Below are 17,258 nucleotides of genomic sequence, written 5' to 3' on the forward strand. Positions count from 1 at the left end.
ATATGAACAAAATGGATTTGTCACTAGCAAAATTGTTGAATGAGCTGCAAGCAACATAATCTATTATCAAACAACAAGCTCCAGTTGTGGCACTCAATGTTGAGAAAGCTTCGGTTTCTAAGTCTAAAGGCAGTAAGAAAAAGAAGAAGGTTCAAAAGGTTTTGGCACCTAGTGGTGCGGCTGGTGTGAAAAATCCCAATGCTATTATTGCAAACAAGATGGGCATCACAAGAAGCAATGCCCCTGCCTATCTAGCAAAGTTGAATAAGCAAGGTAATTCAAATTTAAATATCGTTGAAACTTATTTAGAGGTTGTTTCTACCATGTTTGTGTATGTAGATTCGGGAGCCATTAATCACATCTGCACTACTTTGCAGGGGTTTCAGGAAACGCGACGGCTAAGTGAGAATGAAGTTTGCGTTTTTCAAGCCAATGGAAAGCCAACACCAGCTTTAGCTTTAGGAGATATTAGAGTTTCGTTTAGTAGTCTAGAGTTTTAGTTTTAAAAGATGTTCTCTATGTACCTTCTATTAGAAGAAATTTGATTTTGGTTTCGAAAATAATGGATGCAGGTTATAATATTTATTTTGCTAATAACTCTGCTGTTATTAAGTTTAATAAATATATCTACACTGCTGCTAGAGTACATAACCTCTTTATTCTTGATATATCTCCTCATGTGCTACAGCAACCAAAAGAATTAAATAACATTAATCTGCCATATAAAAGAAAACGTATTTCTGAATTGAGTCAAACTTATTTGTGGCACTTACGTCTAGGTCATATAAATCTAAATAGGATTTTAAGATTGGTATCTGATGTACCTTTGAGTACATTGAAAGTGGAGTCACTACAAACATGCGAATCCTATTTAGAAGGTAAAATGACCAAGAGACATTTTCCCTCAAAAGGAAATAGAGCCAGCAATAAGCTAGAATTAATTCACTCTGATTTGTGTGACCCTATGAATATACAAGCAAGAGGTGGTTTTGAGTATTTGTGCCTTCCATAGATGATTACTCAAAATATGGATATATTTATCTGTTGCTTCGTAAGTCTGAATGCTTTGAGAAATCAAAGAATTTAAGACAGAAACAGAGAAACGACATGATAAACATATCAAAACATTGTGATCTGATCATGGTGGTGAATACCTTTCTGCGGAATTCATAAAGCACCTATCAAATAGTGGAATTACATCTCAATTATCTACCCCAGGAACACCACAATAAAATAGTGTGTCAGAAAGAAGAAATAGTACCCTTATGGAAATGGTTAGATCAATGTTAAGTTATTCCGATTTGCCTTCTTCCTTTTGGGGATATGCTTTAGAAACAACAAATTACATTTTAAATTTGGTTCCTTCAAAGTCAGTACCTTCAACTCCAGTAGAATTGTGGACTGGGCGCAAGCCAAGTTTGCGCCACATTCGGGTTTGGGGTTGTCTACCACATGTGCTGAAAGGGAAAGCGGATAAATTCGAATCAAGGACAGAATTGTGCATTTTATTGGATATTCAAAGGGAACTAAAGGCGGTTTGTTTTATTGTCCCAAAGAAAACAAGGTAATTATTACTGTATTGGGAAAAAACTGAATTTATATTAAAGATGATGTGGCATGACACGTGGATTAGTTAAATGGTCAAAGCGCAACAATTGACTAAGAGGCACGGATGGAGACAGCGACGGGAAGAAGAATTTAAATAGGCACGAGACGACGTATAGATACGAGTCTCGTACCAATTTAAATTATTTACAGCCAACGGATTAGAAGGCATTGAAGACAAAGATCTGGTGACAGAAAGGAGTCCAAATTCATTATTAAATACTTGATACGTTACGAAATTGGTATTTAATAGGAATGATTGTATAACGGTTTATTTAATGTCATTTATTACTCATAATTATATCATTAAAGCTGAGACTTCATTCCTTTACCTAGAATTATCTATAAAATGAAGAAGTATCATCATTTGTAAGGACACGGAATACTATTGAGAATTCATTGAAATACACAACTATTTGTTTTTTTACCATCATTCTCAAAAGTATTTTATTTTGTCTCCTGATTATCAGTAACCTGAATTTCTTTTTAGCTTTGACCAAAGACTCAGATTTTTGGTTAAACAAATTGGTTCCGTTACCGGGAATCTGATAATCTTTCCTTTTAAGCTATATCTTATCTATTGTCGTCACCATGTCAAACAACAACGCCGACAACAATAGTAATAACACATTGGGAAACCATGAGAATCAAATACATCAAAATCAAGATGACGTGGTTCCCTCTCCTCTAAATTCACCACGTCAATCTCGTGAAGGCACTCCTGTTACTGAATCTCGTGCTAATCAACAAGAGAAATCTGAACATTTTGAAGGAGTTACAACTGAAGCTTTGCAAAAGCTAATTGATGCACAGGTCGGCAAAGCTCTTCAGGCACTTGTTAGTCGATTGCCTGCTACGCCACCCACACCAACTCCTAATAATAATACATTGGAGAATCCTCGTTCTGGTCTTGATAATTCTGGAAACGTAGCAACCCCCAGTGAACCACAGGAAGGGGGACCAGGTAATTTAAATAATTCATATTTGCAAAATTTAGTACTAACCTTGCAGAAACAGCTTTAGGAACAAAATGAGCGTATTGAACAAATCCCTGGAGTTCCGCCTGTAATAAAGGGAGTGGACATGGACAAATACTAACAACAACCATGGAAGCCTAGTGCTGCTCCCCTTCCAATTCCGAAAAAGTTCAAAATGCCTGAAATCCTGAAATATGATGGTACTACAGACCCACGTGACCACGTGACTGCATTTACAACAGGCGTAAAAGGCAACGACTTGACCAAACAAGAAATTGAATCGGTATTGGTCAAGAAATTTGGAGAAACACTCACCAAGGGTGCATTAACCTGGTATTTTCTTTTATCTGAAAATTCTATTAATTCTTTTGCTGAGCTTGCAGATTCTTTTATTAAAGCACATTTGGGAGCACAAAAGGTTGAGAAAATAATGGAAGATATTTTCAAAATCAAACAAGGGAATTCGGAGCTGCTTAGAAACTTTGTTGATAGATTCCAGCGTGAAAGAATGACTCTACCTCACGTGCCTGACAATTGGGCTGCTATAGCCTTTGCAAGTAATTTAAATGACAAAAGTTCTGAAGCCACGAGACGACTCAAAGAAAGCCTTCGAGAATTTCCTGCAACCACATGGAATGATGTTTACAACAGGTATAGCACGAAGCTGCGAATCGAAGAAGATATCGTACCTAAGCTTCATCATGAAGAAAGGGGCGGTACCCAAAGGTTAGAAACCGAAAAAAGATCAGGTAAAAACAGGTACGATCCATATATGAGACCTGCAGGAAAAGACACACGGTCGAAACAAGATAGCCAGCAATATGATAAAAAATCGAGGAACCGGGATTCTGGCTCTTCTTCAAAGTTCAGGAATGATCAGAACAGACAAGAATCGCGAGATGATGACAGGAGTTTAAAGGCACGATTCGGCGGATATAATTTTAATGTCTCTACCTCCGAGCTCGTAGCTGTTTTAAGAAGTATGGGAGATAAGGTACGGTCGCCAAAAGAGATGCGGTCAAATCCAAGTAGACGCAATCCGGATCATTGGTGCGAATTTCACAACGATCACGGGCCCAAAACTTCAGAATGTAGATTCATGCAGAGTGAAGTGGATCATTTATTGAAGCAAGGGTACCTCACTGAGTTATTTAGTGAGAAAGGAAAACAAGCTTATATGAAAAACAGACAAGAGCCACCACAACCTCCTTCACCCAAGAGGACAGTGAATGTCATAAGCGGGGGAGAAGATATTCACGGCATAACCTACACAGCCTCCAACAAGGTTTCTAAGGTAACGATTACACACGGGAAACGGGTGCGGCAGGTCCTTGAAAATGAAAGTATTTCGTTCGATGACGCAGATACCGAAGGAGTGACAACTCCACATAATGACGCACTGGTAATATCTTTACTTGTACATGATACTAATGTAAAACGAGTTTTGATTGATCCAGGGAGTTCTGTAAATATTATATTACTAAGGGTACTACGAGAAATGCAAGCTGAAGACAAAATGATACCCAAGGCGCACACCTTGTCAGGCTTCGACAATTCAAGTGTAGTAACAAAAGGTGAGGTATTTCTAACAACTTTTGCTATGGGTGTTGTGAAGGAAACTAAATTTCAGGTAGTTGATATGGAAATGGCCTACAATATGATCATGGGGAGACCATGGATACACGATATGGATGTTGTCCCATCAACTCTAAATCAGGTTATTAAATTCCCATCACCATGGGGAATTTTCCAAATTCGTGGGGATCAGCAGATGGCTAGAAGTGTCAACGCTGTAACAAGTACGAGCACCGCAAATAAAGAAAAATAGCAATTACAGGAAACAGTTGAAGGTAAAAAAGATCAAACTTCAACTGAACAGGAAAAGACGGATTTGGACTCAAGACCTGACACAATTCAAGAACCTGAAGAAAATGAAAGCATCAAAACGACAATTGAAGAGCTTGAGGCAGTGATGTTATTTGATCAATGGCCTGAACGGAAGGTTTATGTCGGGGCCAATTTAAGCACGAACATGCGAGGTATGATAATCGAATTTTTAAAAGCTAACTTAGACTGCTTTGCTTGGTCCCACGCTGATATGACAGGGATACCACCAAATGTGATGACTCACAAACTCAATGAGGACCCTTCTTTCACACCAATAAAGCAAAAGAAACGGAAACAAGGTGCTTTCAAGAACCAGGTGATTCAGGATGAAGTCCAAAAATTATTAAAAATCGGATCAATCCGTGAGGTAAAATATCCTACTTGGTTAGCTAACACGGTGGTTGTACCCAAGAAAAATGGTAAGTGGCGTGTTTGTGTAGATTATACCGATTTAAATAAAGCCTGTCCAAAAGATTCCTTTCCCTTACCGCATATAGACCAACTAATTGATGCAACCGCAGGTCATGAACTTTTAAGTTTTTTAGATGCATACTCGGGATATAATCAAATTAAAATGGATCCTGGTGATGAAGAAAAAACTTCTTTCATCACAGACAGGGGGACTTACTGTTATAAAGTAATGCCCTTTGGCCTCAAAAATGCTGGGGCAACCTATCAAAGGTTGGTCACCAAAATGTTCCAAGAACATTTAGGGAAAACAATGGAGGTATATATAGACGATATGCTCGTCAAAACCCAGCAATCTCATGATCATATTTCTCATCTATCTATTACTTTTGAAATTTTGCGAAAATTTAATATGAAACTCAACCCAGAAAAATGTGAATTTGGAGTTGCATCAAGTAAGTTTTGGGTTTTCTTGTTTCTAATCGTGGTATTGAAGTGAATCCTTCTCAGATCAAAGCAATAGAAGAAATCCCTGATATCCTTACTAATAAAAAGGAAGTACAAAGATTAACGGGAAGAATTGCAGCTTTGGGGAGATTTATTTCCAAATCCTCAGAAAGGTGTTTTAAGTTTTTCTCTGCACTTAAAAAGCAAGATCATTTTGAATGGAATGAAGATTGTCAACAAGCCCTTAGAAATTTGAAAGCTTATTTGTCAAAACCACCGTTGTTGGCAAAACCGAAGGTGGGGGAAAAACTTCTCATTTATCTGGCCGTATCTGAAGTCGCAGTAAGTGCTGTTTTAGTCCGCGAGGACCAAGGTAAACAATCTCCTATTTATTATGTAAGTAAGTCCTTATTGGAAGCTGAGACACGATACCCACAGCTAGAAAAATTAGCATTAGCTTTGATCATGGCATCTAGAAAGTTAAGACCTTATTTTCAATGTCATCCCATTGTTGTAGTTACTGCTTTTCCGCTTCGAAATATTTTGCATAAACACGAACTTTTAGGAAGATTAGCAAAATGGGCTATAGAACTAAGTGAATATGAAGTTATTTATCAACCCAGGACCGCTACAAAATCTCAAGTACTAGCTGATTTCGTGGTTGATTTTAGCCAGGGGATGCATTTAGAAGCAGAAAAAGAATTACTAGTTTTTAATGGTACGAACCCGGGAACTTGGGTTTTATTCACTGACGGTTCATCTAATGTAAAAGGGGCAGACCTAGGAATAGTCCTCGTACCACCTGCGGGTGAGACCATTAGACAGGCTATAAAATGTCATTCTATAACTAACAATGAAGCAGAGTATGAGGCTGTAATTGCAGGTTTAGAATTGGCACGAGAACTCGGCATAACACAGATTATAATCAAGAGTGATTCTCAACTCGTGGTTAATCAGATGCTGGGGACTTATACAGCCAGAGAGTCACGAATGCAAGAATACCTCGCAAAGGTACGGGAGTTAATAAAGCAATTCCAAACTTGGAAAGTAGTGCAGATCCCAAGAGATGAGAATGTAGAGGCAGATGCTTTAGCAAACCTTGCATCTGCAGCAGACGTGGCAAACAATACAGATGCTTCAGTCATACATCTATTTCATTCCGTTCTTGAATCTGATAAAAACGAGGTAAATTTTAATCATCTAACATGGGATTGGAGAAACGAAATTGTTGCCTTTTTACAGCACGGTACCGTGCCTAATGACAAAGGAAAGGCTCACGCGCTTCGCAAAAAAGCTGCACGATATTGTTTATATCAAGGAAATCTTTATCGAAAGATGTTCGGCGGACCACTAGCAAGGTGTCTCGGACCCTCTCAAACCGAATATGTCATGAGAGAAGTACATGAAGGACATTGTGGGAATCACGCAGGAGGACGGTCATTGGTAAGAACGTTAATTCGCACAGGATATTATTGGCCTAACATGGAAGAAGAGGCAACCAGTTTCGTGTCCAAATGTGATAAATGTCAAAGGTACGACAATAATATGCACAGACCAGCTGAGTTACTACATCCTGTTATAGCCCCATGGCCCTTTATGAAATGGGGAATGGATATCGTAGGTCCACTTCCACAAGCAAAAGGTCAGGTAAAATTTCTACTTGTACTTACAGATTATTTCACTAAATGGGTAGAAGCAGGGGCATTTAAACAGGTACGAGAAAAAGAAGTTAAAGACTTCATATGGCGAAATATAATATGCCGCTTTGGAGTACCAAAGGAGATCGTGTGTGACAATGGACCACAATTCATTGGAGCTCAAATCACAGAATTTCTTCGAAGTTGGCAGATCAAAAGAATAACGTCTACGCCATATCATCCAGTAGGGAATGGACAAGCAGAATCTACTAACAAAGTCATTATCAATAACTTGAAAAAGAGGTTACAAGATTCAAAAGGTAATTGGCCTGAGGTGTTACCTGGAGTATTATGGGCTTATCGTACAACGACCAAAACAGGCACTAGAGAAACACCATTTTCAATGGTTTATGGTACGGAAGCCTTAATTCCAGTTGAAATAGGTGAGCCAAGCACATGATACGATCAGGCAACGGAGGAATCTAATAATGAAGAGATGCGGGTTAGCCTAGATTTACTTGAAGGGAGAAGAGAAGCTGCTTTGATAAGGATGGCAGCACAAAAGCAAGTAATAGAACGATATTACAATAGGAAAGCAAGCCTCAGATTTTTCAAAATTGGGGACTTCGTGCTTAAAAAGGTGTTCCAATCTGCAAAGGCTACTAACTCAAGAAAGCTAAGTCCAACATGGGAAGGACCGTACAAAGTCCGTGGCATTGCGGGAAAAGGAGCATACCAGTTGGAGACAATGGATGGTAAAGTTTTACCCTCACATTGGAATGCTGTCCACTTAAAAAGATATTACTTTTGAGAAAGTACCTACGGTCAGGTATCATCATGTTAAAATTTCTCTCTTGGTTTATTAATATTTTACTAACGATTTTAGATGCTAGGCAAAATATCCTAACTCGTGCCAAATGATGAGTCACAACCTGCAAGGCAAAATGGAGTATTCTTAAATTCCTAGCCCAGGGTTACAATTAATCTGATGGAAATACACACGAGTTAGGCAGTCTTCATCTATAATCGCACCGTCGAGTCCCGTATATCTTTCTGTTTCAGGAAAAGGGCCAAAGTAAAAGAAATAAACAAGTGCTCGAGGCTTCATACTTCACCGCTCAAACACTTGGGGGACTACAATACAGTACACAGATACGTGTAGAAATGCAGATACGCAGATACGAATATCGAACGATAGAAGTCAAGTGTTGAGAAAAAATTACGAAATCTTCAGCATTCATGAGAACAACAGAGTCATCTCTCAAACTCATAAACAAAGTCACCTCTCAAACCCTTCTTAATATGTAAAGATAGGGTCATGACTATGTACTGAAACAGGTTATGAAGAAAAACCTTGTTTATTTTATGTTATGTACAAATCTGTTACAAGAAAAACAGTTACGAGAAAGTTGTAGATGTATTGTAATACATGTAACAGTCAAACACTTGTTAAAAGTTTATGAATAAAAACTTGCCAAAGTTGTTTCATACAAAACGTGTGTTTTACTATTTCTTTCATCGTATTATAACACCATTATGAAGTTGAGACGTCTTCTTCATTAAGTGTCGATAAAATAAAAGGGATCTCTTTTATAAGCCTCATGTTGATATTCCATGAGAAGAATCGTAAAGCATTTTAAAAGGATAAAAATGCTAAGCTATTCCATGAGTCCTAGATAAACAGGCAAGAATAGAATATGCAGAAGTGCCGATAAAACTTTTTTTTTAAACAAAAAACTAAGTACAAACTTAGTCAACTAAGCATTTGTTTTTACAAATGCCCCATTATGTTAACTGGGGACTTCATCAAAAGATCCTTTACAACAATTTCATTTTTAGCTAGTCACTGAAGGGTTTGGAGCATCAGAAGTTTCACCCTCGGAAGCAGGAATTGTAATCCCAATTGCTGCAGTAGTCACTTCTTCATTTAAAAGTTCTTCTGTTCCAGGAACTTCAAGTGCAGGAGAAGGAGTATCAGTAGACTGTTGACTTTTCTCGATGGTATCTACGACTTTGGCCAGTTCAGACTGCAAGTCAAAACCTTCTTGAGCAGCTTCCGTCAAAGCATCACGGCGAGATTTCAGGAAAGCCCAACTCACCTCTATGTTGAAGTTTTCCTCTAGAAGTCCATATTCCTTTTCCCACATAGCAAGATCGTTTTTTAAGATTTGGTGCTCAGCTAAATGGGAATCAAGGGAAGCTTCAAGAGAGGCATGAGAACTCTTCAAGGTATGAATCTCGTCAGAAGAGGTCTGTAAGTCAGCCTGAGCTTGAGTCAAGCTTTGCACTAACTCTCCTGCATACTCTTCCTTCTTAGCCAAAAGTGCCTTCAGCTCCCTAACTTCTTCACTAGCCTTGGATAATTGTTCTGACAAAGAGAATTCCAAAAGCTCTTTGTCTCTTTTCAATTGGCTTGAAGAAGCTTTGGCAGTTGCCAGTTCAGAAGTTAAAACACGATTTTGCTGCTCCAGGAGATTTTTATTTTCTTGCAACTCCTCTATGGTCCCTTGAGCATTCTCAAACTGTTCCTTCCAATTGGTTGCTTCAAGCTGGGCTCCCCTAGCTATTTCTTCGGCCTCGTGGACAGTCTTTTCAGACTCACGGGCTTTTCTTTCCAGAAGGGAAATTCTTCCCATTAATTCCGTGCCAATAAGGTTAGCCTACAGAGACAACTCATAGAAATGAGAGATTGAAGATAATTAAAAAAAACTTGTTGGTAAGAAGAAAAAATACCTTCAAAGTAGAATGAATTATGTCATTCATCAGAGTTAAGCAGCTATGGCTCTCCATCTTCTTCTTCTCGATATCTCCAATTAGGGGCTCGAGCCAAACATCGGCTCTACCAGTCTTCCTCAAGAGGCTATGATTGGCAGGAACTTCCAGAGTAACACTTCTCATAGTCATACTTCCACTGCTAGAACCCGTCTCTGTATGATGAACAGAGGGAAGAGGAGCAATGGAAGGAATGGAAGGAGAAGATGTAGAAACAGGAATGGAAGGAGAAGATGTAGAAACCAACGCAGGAGCGGAAGCAGGTGCAATATAAACTGCCAAGGGAACGGACATAGGAGCGGTAGAAACTGGCAGAAGAACGGAAGTCACCAAAACTGGTAAAGAAATACTTACGGTTGGCAGAGGAATGGAGGAAATAGGAACAAATGAGGAAAGAGGAGCTTCATCAAAAACAGGGCCGAGCTCGCCACTCCCGAAACCACTGTCAAAAAGATGCTGAATTGACTCATTATTATCTCTTGGTTCGGTGTCCTCGTCAGAATGAATCAAAACAGGCTCGGTGGTGGAGGTTCGAGCATGAGTGTTTTCAATTTCATCATCAATGATTATTCGCCTCCTGACCCTTGGCCTGGTAATTAGGGAGGTACCCTCTTCTTCTTCTTCAGAACTTTCCTTTATAGCTTTCCTTTTTGGCAGCAAGACTCGAGCCTTATCCAAATCAAGAGCAGCATTCGCAGACATGCGAATGGCCATAGCTACTTCAGCCATCATTCCTCTAATGCCAAATCCTGATTAAAGGATGGATATACATGATCAAAGTTGAGGAAAAATGCTTAACATGTAAAAAAAAGACATATAAAAAGGGGGATACCATGTGTTTTGACCTTCCAGCCATGTAAGGAAGAAATTGATTTTCAAGTTCTTTGCTCCCTAGAAGCAATCTTCAAAAGTGAGTCTACCCAACCACGGAAGTTGGGAATAGGTTCCATATCTCCCATGGTTGCTACAAAAAACCAAGAAGAGACGAGGTTAAAAACAAAATTTCTTTTGAAATTCTCAAAAGTAGGTACGATAAATAAAAGGAAACCTACGTTCAAAATTCCACTTCTTAGAGAAGGGAATATTTGTTTCGCCAATCAAGTCCACCGTACGAAAAACAACGTAACGGATATACCATCCACGATCTTTGTCATCTTCAGGATTTACCAAAACTTTTTTGCTCCTTGCAGTTAAGGTAAAAACCCCATGGCGTATTAAGTTAGGATGGTACAATGAATGAGGTGAGAAAAGGTGAAATTGACATTGGCTTTGGAGGATAAATATCTCAAACAAGCCACTGTTCTCCACACTAATGGACCGATTTGGGCCAAACAAATTGTAAAGAAACGATAAAAATCGAGAATAACTGTGTCAATCGGAGGATTAAAACCTAAAGTGAAATGGTAAGTATAAACAGAAGAATACCCACTTCTAAAGGAGGAAATTCTTTGATTTGGGGAAGGAATTGACATTCGGAGACTATCCTTCCAGTTACAATCTTTTCTTATGGTGGGGATTGTAAGCTCGGTTACTATTGTGGGGTAAGTATCGGCTTTTTCTAAATTTGCAATTTGTTTTTGAAGAGACGTTTTGTCACTTTCAAAAGACAAATCGCTGGGAACTATTTCATCAACTGAGGGTTCTTGAGAAGAATCAAGAATTTCCCTACTTTTAGAAGAAGGGGCCTTTGGGATAGAACTCCTTGAAGAAGAACCAGAGGAGCCGCCTCGAGTAGATTCTAACCCTGTTCGAAGCCTACCTCCTCCGCCTCTTCTGTGTCTAACAGGGGCGTTGGGGAATTGATCTAGAATTGGAACTTTTTTACGGTTAGGGTTTGAAGAAGGACATTGTTAAGAAGGAAGTGTGTGCTGAAGATTTGTGAAGAAGACAAAGGAAGAAAAAGTTATGTGTAAAATGGGAACCGTCAACCTTAGAAGTGTAATGATGGAAAGCCTATAATAAAGGCAGCTATCACTTCGTAAATAGTGAGAATGAAGAAGTCTCGAAAAAGGGTGTGAATAGCGGAATCAATTAGAAAATGACACATGGGCAGAGCATTAAATGGAAAAGACTACTGAGGCGTTAATACTGTCATGAGCGTTAATTGTGGCAAAAATTCCTTTTTCACGAAGATCCACTTCCCAAATATTTAATTGATAAATAAATGAAAAGTGGGGGGACTATCTGTATTGGGAAAAAACTGAATTTATATTAAAGATGATGTGGCATGACACGTGGATTAGTTAAATGGTCAAAGCGCAACAATTGACTAAGAGGCACGAATGGAGACAGCCACGGGAAGAAGAATTTAAATAGGCACGAGACGACGTATAGATACGAGTCTCGTACCAATTTAAATTATTTACAGCCAACGGATTAGAAGGCATTGAAGACAAAGATCTGATGACAGAAAGGAGTCCAAATTCATTATTAAATACTTGATACGTTACAAAATTGGTATTTAATAGGAATGATTGTATAACGGTTTATTTAATGTCATTTATTACTCATAATTATATCATTAAAGCTGAGGCTTCATTCCTTTACCTAGAATTATCTATAAAAGGAAGAAGTATCATCATTTGTAAGGACACAGAATACTATTGAGAATTCATTGAAATACACAACTATTTGTTTTTTTTACCATCATTCTCAAAAGTATTTTATTTTGTCTCCTGATTATCAGTAACCCGAATTTCTTTTTAGCTTTGACCAAAGACTCAGATTTTTGGTTAAACAATTACGACAAATGCCAGATTTTTAGAAGAGGACTATTTAACGAACCATATTCCTTGAAGTAAACTAGTTTTACAGGAATTAAATAATGGAGTAACTAAAAACTCATCTCTAGAAAGTATCCAGAAGCCAATATTGACATACCACTGCATTATAGTAGTGGGAGAAATGTCAACATGAAGCAGATTGCACAAGAGCAATTGCCTAACATCTCACTACTCGAAAGTAGTGGGAGTAATGTTGAGCAACTTCAGATTGTTGAACAACCTGAAATTGTTCTGCAGGCTGCACTCCAGGAAGAAGTTAATGATATCCCAGCACCGCAAGGTGTGAAGGATAACATTGAGGCTTCAGTTCCAGAAAATGATGTTGTGATTCAACAACAAAATCAGCCTCCACTTGTAGTGACTAGTCGTAGTGGGAGAATTATTAGAAAATCTCTCCGGTTTGTGCTCTTGGGAGAATCTTATGATAGAATCCCTAAAGAGCCTAATACATAACCTATTAATTACGACGAAGCACTACAAGATATAGATGCTGATAAATGGGTTGATGCTATAAAATCTGAAATGGACTCCATGTACTCCAATCAAGTTTGGGATCTTGTAGAACCACCCACTGGAGTCAAACCCATTGGTTGTGGATGGATCTATAAGAAAAAGAGAGTAGTGGATGGAAAAGTGCAAACTTTTAAAGCTAGGCTTGTTGCAAAATGGTTTACTCAAAAAGAAGGGATCGATCATGAGGAAACCTTTTCGCCAGTAGCCATGCTTAAATCCATTAGGATTCTCTTATCCATTGCTGCTCATTACGATTATGAGATCTGGAAAATGGATGTCAAGACGTCTTTTCTAAATGGAAGTCTTGATGAGTGCATCTATATTGCATAACCAGTTGGTTTCATTAAAATTGGCAATGAGCACATGTTGTGTAAATTAAAGAAATCCATTTATGGATTGAAACAAGCTTCTAGGGCATGGAATACGTTTTTTGATGCATCAGTTAAAACCTTCGGTTTTGATCAATGTGAAAATGAGTCTTGTGTCTATAAGAAGTGGAATGGAGATAAAGTTATATTTTTGATTTTGTACGTAGATGATATTTTGCTCATAGAAAATAATGTGAGCATGTTGAATTTAGTAAAGGAATGGTCGTCCTCACGTTTAGATATGAAAGACTTGGGACAGGCAGCATATATCTTTGGGATCAGGCTTATGCGAGATCATAAGCAGAGGATATTAGGCTTGTCCCAAGCACTTTATATTGATACTATTCTCACCAGGTTTAGCATGCAAGATTCCAAGAAAGGGTTTCTCCCTTTTAGACATGGAATCTCTCTGTCAAAAGATCAGTCCCTAAAAACGACTGATGAGATAGAAAAGATGAAGGCGGTCCCTTATGCTTCTGCTGTAGGGAGTCTTATGTATGTTATGCTATGTACTAGACCTGACATCTGCTTTGCCATTGGCATGGTTAGTAGAATTCAGTCTAGCCTTGGTCGAGAACACTGGACTGCTGTTAAGCATATAATCAAGTACTTGAAAAGTACTAGGGATTATATGTTGTTGTATCTCTCAGGAGATCTTGCACCCATTGGCTATACTGATTCAGATTTCCAGTCAGATAAAGACTCTTAAAAATCTACCTCAGAATATGTTTTTACCTTAGGAGGTGGAGCTATAAGTTGGAGGATCATCAAGCAATCATGTGTTGCTGATTCCACCATGGAAGCCGAATATGTGGCTGCATCTGAGGCAGCTAAAGAGGTTGTTTGGCTCAGGAACTTTCCGAAAGAGCTTAATGTGGTTCCTTCGGTTCAAGCACCGATTCTACTTTATTGTGACAATAGTGGTGCAGTTGCAAACTCGAAGGAACCAAGAAGCCATAAAGGAGTAAGCATATTGAGCATAAGTATTACTTAATTCGGGACATAACTCAGAGAGGTGATGCAAGAGTGTTGAAGATTGCGTCAGAGGACAATTTGGCAGACCCGTTTACAAAGAGCTTGACACAGAAGATTTTAGACAAACATGTAGAATGAATGGGTGTTAGAATAGTAGACGCATGGTTATGAGTCTAAGTGGGAGATTGTTGAGATATACTATTAACCGTGCGGTTTAGACATAGTATTATATTTTATTCTTTATGGAACAATTGTTGATTTAATTTATTCAATTCAATAAAGTATTATTTTAAATAGATCATTTATTACATGTGTGTCCTTTTAGTTATGTAGTAGACAATTTAGTGTATGGAGTCTTAGCTCATGCACAAAAGATTAAATTGTTGCTTCTCGTAATTAATAAACTATGTTCACAATCAAAGATATTGTTGGACAAAATATCTTGATGATTGTAGCACAAGATTATAGTATAATTTGTCTTGATTATGGGAGTAGTTTAACTCCAAATTCTTGTGCTAGTATACTCAGTGTATATTGAATGGAGCAAGTAGAGAAAAGATATTTTTGTATTGAATATATAAAATATTTTCTCTAATTCATTAAATGAGATTATACTCCTAATCTTGATATAATTATTATGATTAATGTAATTTGTTTGTTGTTTTGATTTATCAAAAGGTACGACTCTATTCAGAGTTAGTGTATGCCTAATAGATTGGACAATAACGAATAACATTTGTGAATAATAATTAGTTGATAGAATCCATGACTCGGTTTTGAGTTTGATGATACCCTTTTATGTAAGCTTATAAGTTTTCATGTGAAAACCCGGCAGGTGGATTTTGTATCTGTCACATGAAATAGTTTAAACGGAATTGTAAAGGACTTAATTAGTTGATTAAATTAAATTTTCAGTGATTTAATTTAATTAACTGGTATTTGAGATCTTAACATGAAGAGTTAAAATAAGTGTTACTGAATTTTCGAAATTCATATTGAGGAGTTCAGTTGTAGTTTTTTTGTAGAATAAATTGCAATTAATTATAGTAAGAATTAATTTATGTTAATTTCGAATTAATGCTATAATTGGTACCCTCTTATTATTTCTGTGGTCCTTGCTATACCTAGTAAAAACCTGGACAAGACTTGGATAAAAAGTGACTAGGGAGAAAAGTCATCTAATAGAGTTGGAGTAGGATTCTACTTGTAGAAGCAGAATCCTACACATTTTTGGAGCATAATTTCGGCCTAAAGTAACTCTGTTAAAGCAAGACTAATTTCACGCAATAACTCACCTTTTAGAGTTGTATTGTTCTTGCCCACCCAAAAGCAAAATCGTCCAAAGGTTTTACTAGGCATATAACAGAAGACTGCAGCCCTGGATTCTTACTGTTTAGAAGATTTGTGCAACGATTTCAAGAGGTTAGTGCTTCTAATCTTGTTATTATTGCGTTGAATAGTTTACATATATTTTATGTCTGAATTGTATGCTTGTTTCCGCTGCGCATGTTCTAACGGAAGTCACAATTATATATAGCAGGCTTAATTAGTATGTACCATATATAGATCCTTTAGCATATACCACTGTTGGTTATATTTATGAAACTTCAGGAGGTATCATTATTTTTCTTTTTATCAAACACCTCTTGTCATTGAGGAATGGCTGAGCTGTGGCCAGGCTTTGTTTCACTGTAATTGTGCTATTGTCGATGGGTTGGGGAACTGTATGTTGACAGATGACTTGATGGAAGCAGATGTTAATAGTGCGGAGATCATGTTCCCCCCGTCGACTGGGGCCAACATATACAGGTGGAACTAAGCCTGGAGGCAGATTCGGGATATGAAATTTACGGGTTCCTTAAGTTTTTATATACAATAATAGCTGCTTTTATAATCAAATATTTAGTAAATTTCGAAATATATACAAAGGTTTGGAAAAATTTATTGGGTACAAGCTAGGTCCAGAGACGGACCTATGTTATAAAGATAGGGTCACCGGCACTCGAGACAAAAATTTCATGTATACATATATATCTTTAGAAAATAGTGACACAATAATAGTGACACCCTATATATAAAGCAGATTTTGATTAAATAAAAGAGTATACTACGACCTTCAAATCCTGGTCCGCCGCTAGCTAGGTCCCCCTAAAACAGTGTGAACACTCATTGTTTTGATACTCAATACTCACTGACTCGTTCATCCTTAGAGCCTGGTAGGGTCAGAGCAAGAACAGCTGTGAATTTGTTTGTTTTGATAACATAATCTTATTGATAAGTACAATGCTTTTCAAATATGTTTCAGAATTGAATACAAAACATGAAAGATATCTAACTCCGATATAAAATGAGAGATGGTAAATATAGTAGTAGTCTACATCCCCAGGAGTCTTATTTTTCTAAACCACATGGCCAACAAATTAAATTAAAGTTCCATTATTGGTTTAGTTCAGACAAGAAGAGTCATCAGGATCTACTGTGTGAATTTGGTCGTGCATGTCAAAAGCTAAATTACTCAACATCACTTTAATTATATCGCTAAACTATTTGTTGTAATTATAAATTCTCTCAACTTTGCCTGAGTATTACTCAAACCATCTTATTTGTTTCCTTTTAGTGACATTTTGTAGTATTTAGACAATCACTTATGAAGAAGTTGTTGGAGAAAGCTCTGAACTACTAGAATTTGTTTTTTATCTTTCTCGGAATAATTGAGAAAGAGTCATGATAAAGTTCCATTAGTGGCATGAAAAGTGAGAACTCTCTCAATCTCTATGAAAAAAAATGGCCGGTCATGATTATTGATGATTCACTTTTTAGTTACGAAAAAGAGTTTAGTGGTGAAATTTGGATAAAGTTTGATAACTTGTTCTGTTACAAAAAATA

Source organism: Nicotiana sylvestris, chromosome 8, assembly GCF_000393655.2.
Source record: "Nicotiana sylvestris chromosome 8, ASM39365v2, whole genome shotgun sequence".
Taxonomy (NCBI): Eukaryota; Viridiplantae; Streptophyta; class Magnoliopsida; order Solanales; family Solanaceae; genus Nicotiana; species Nicotiana sylvestris.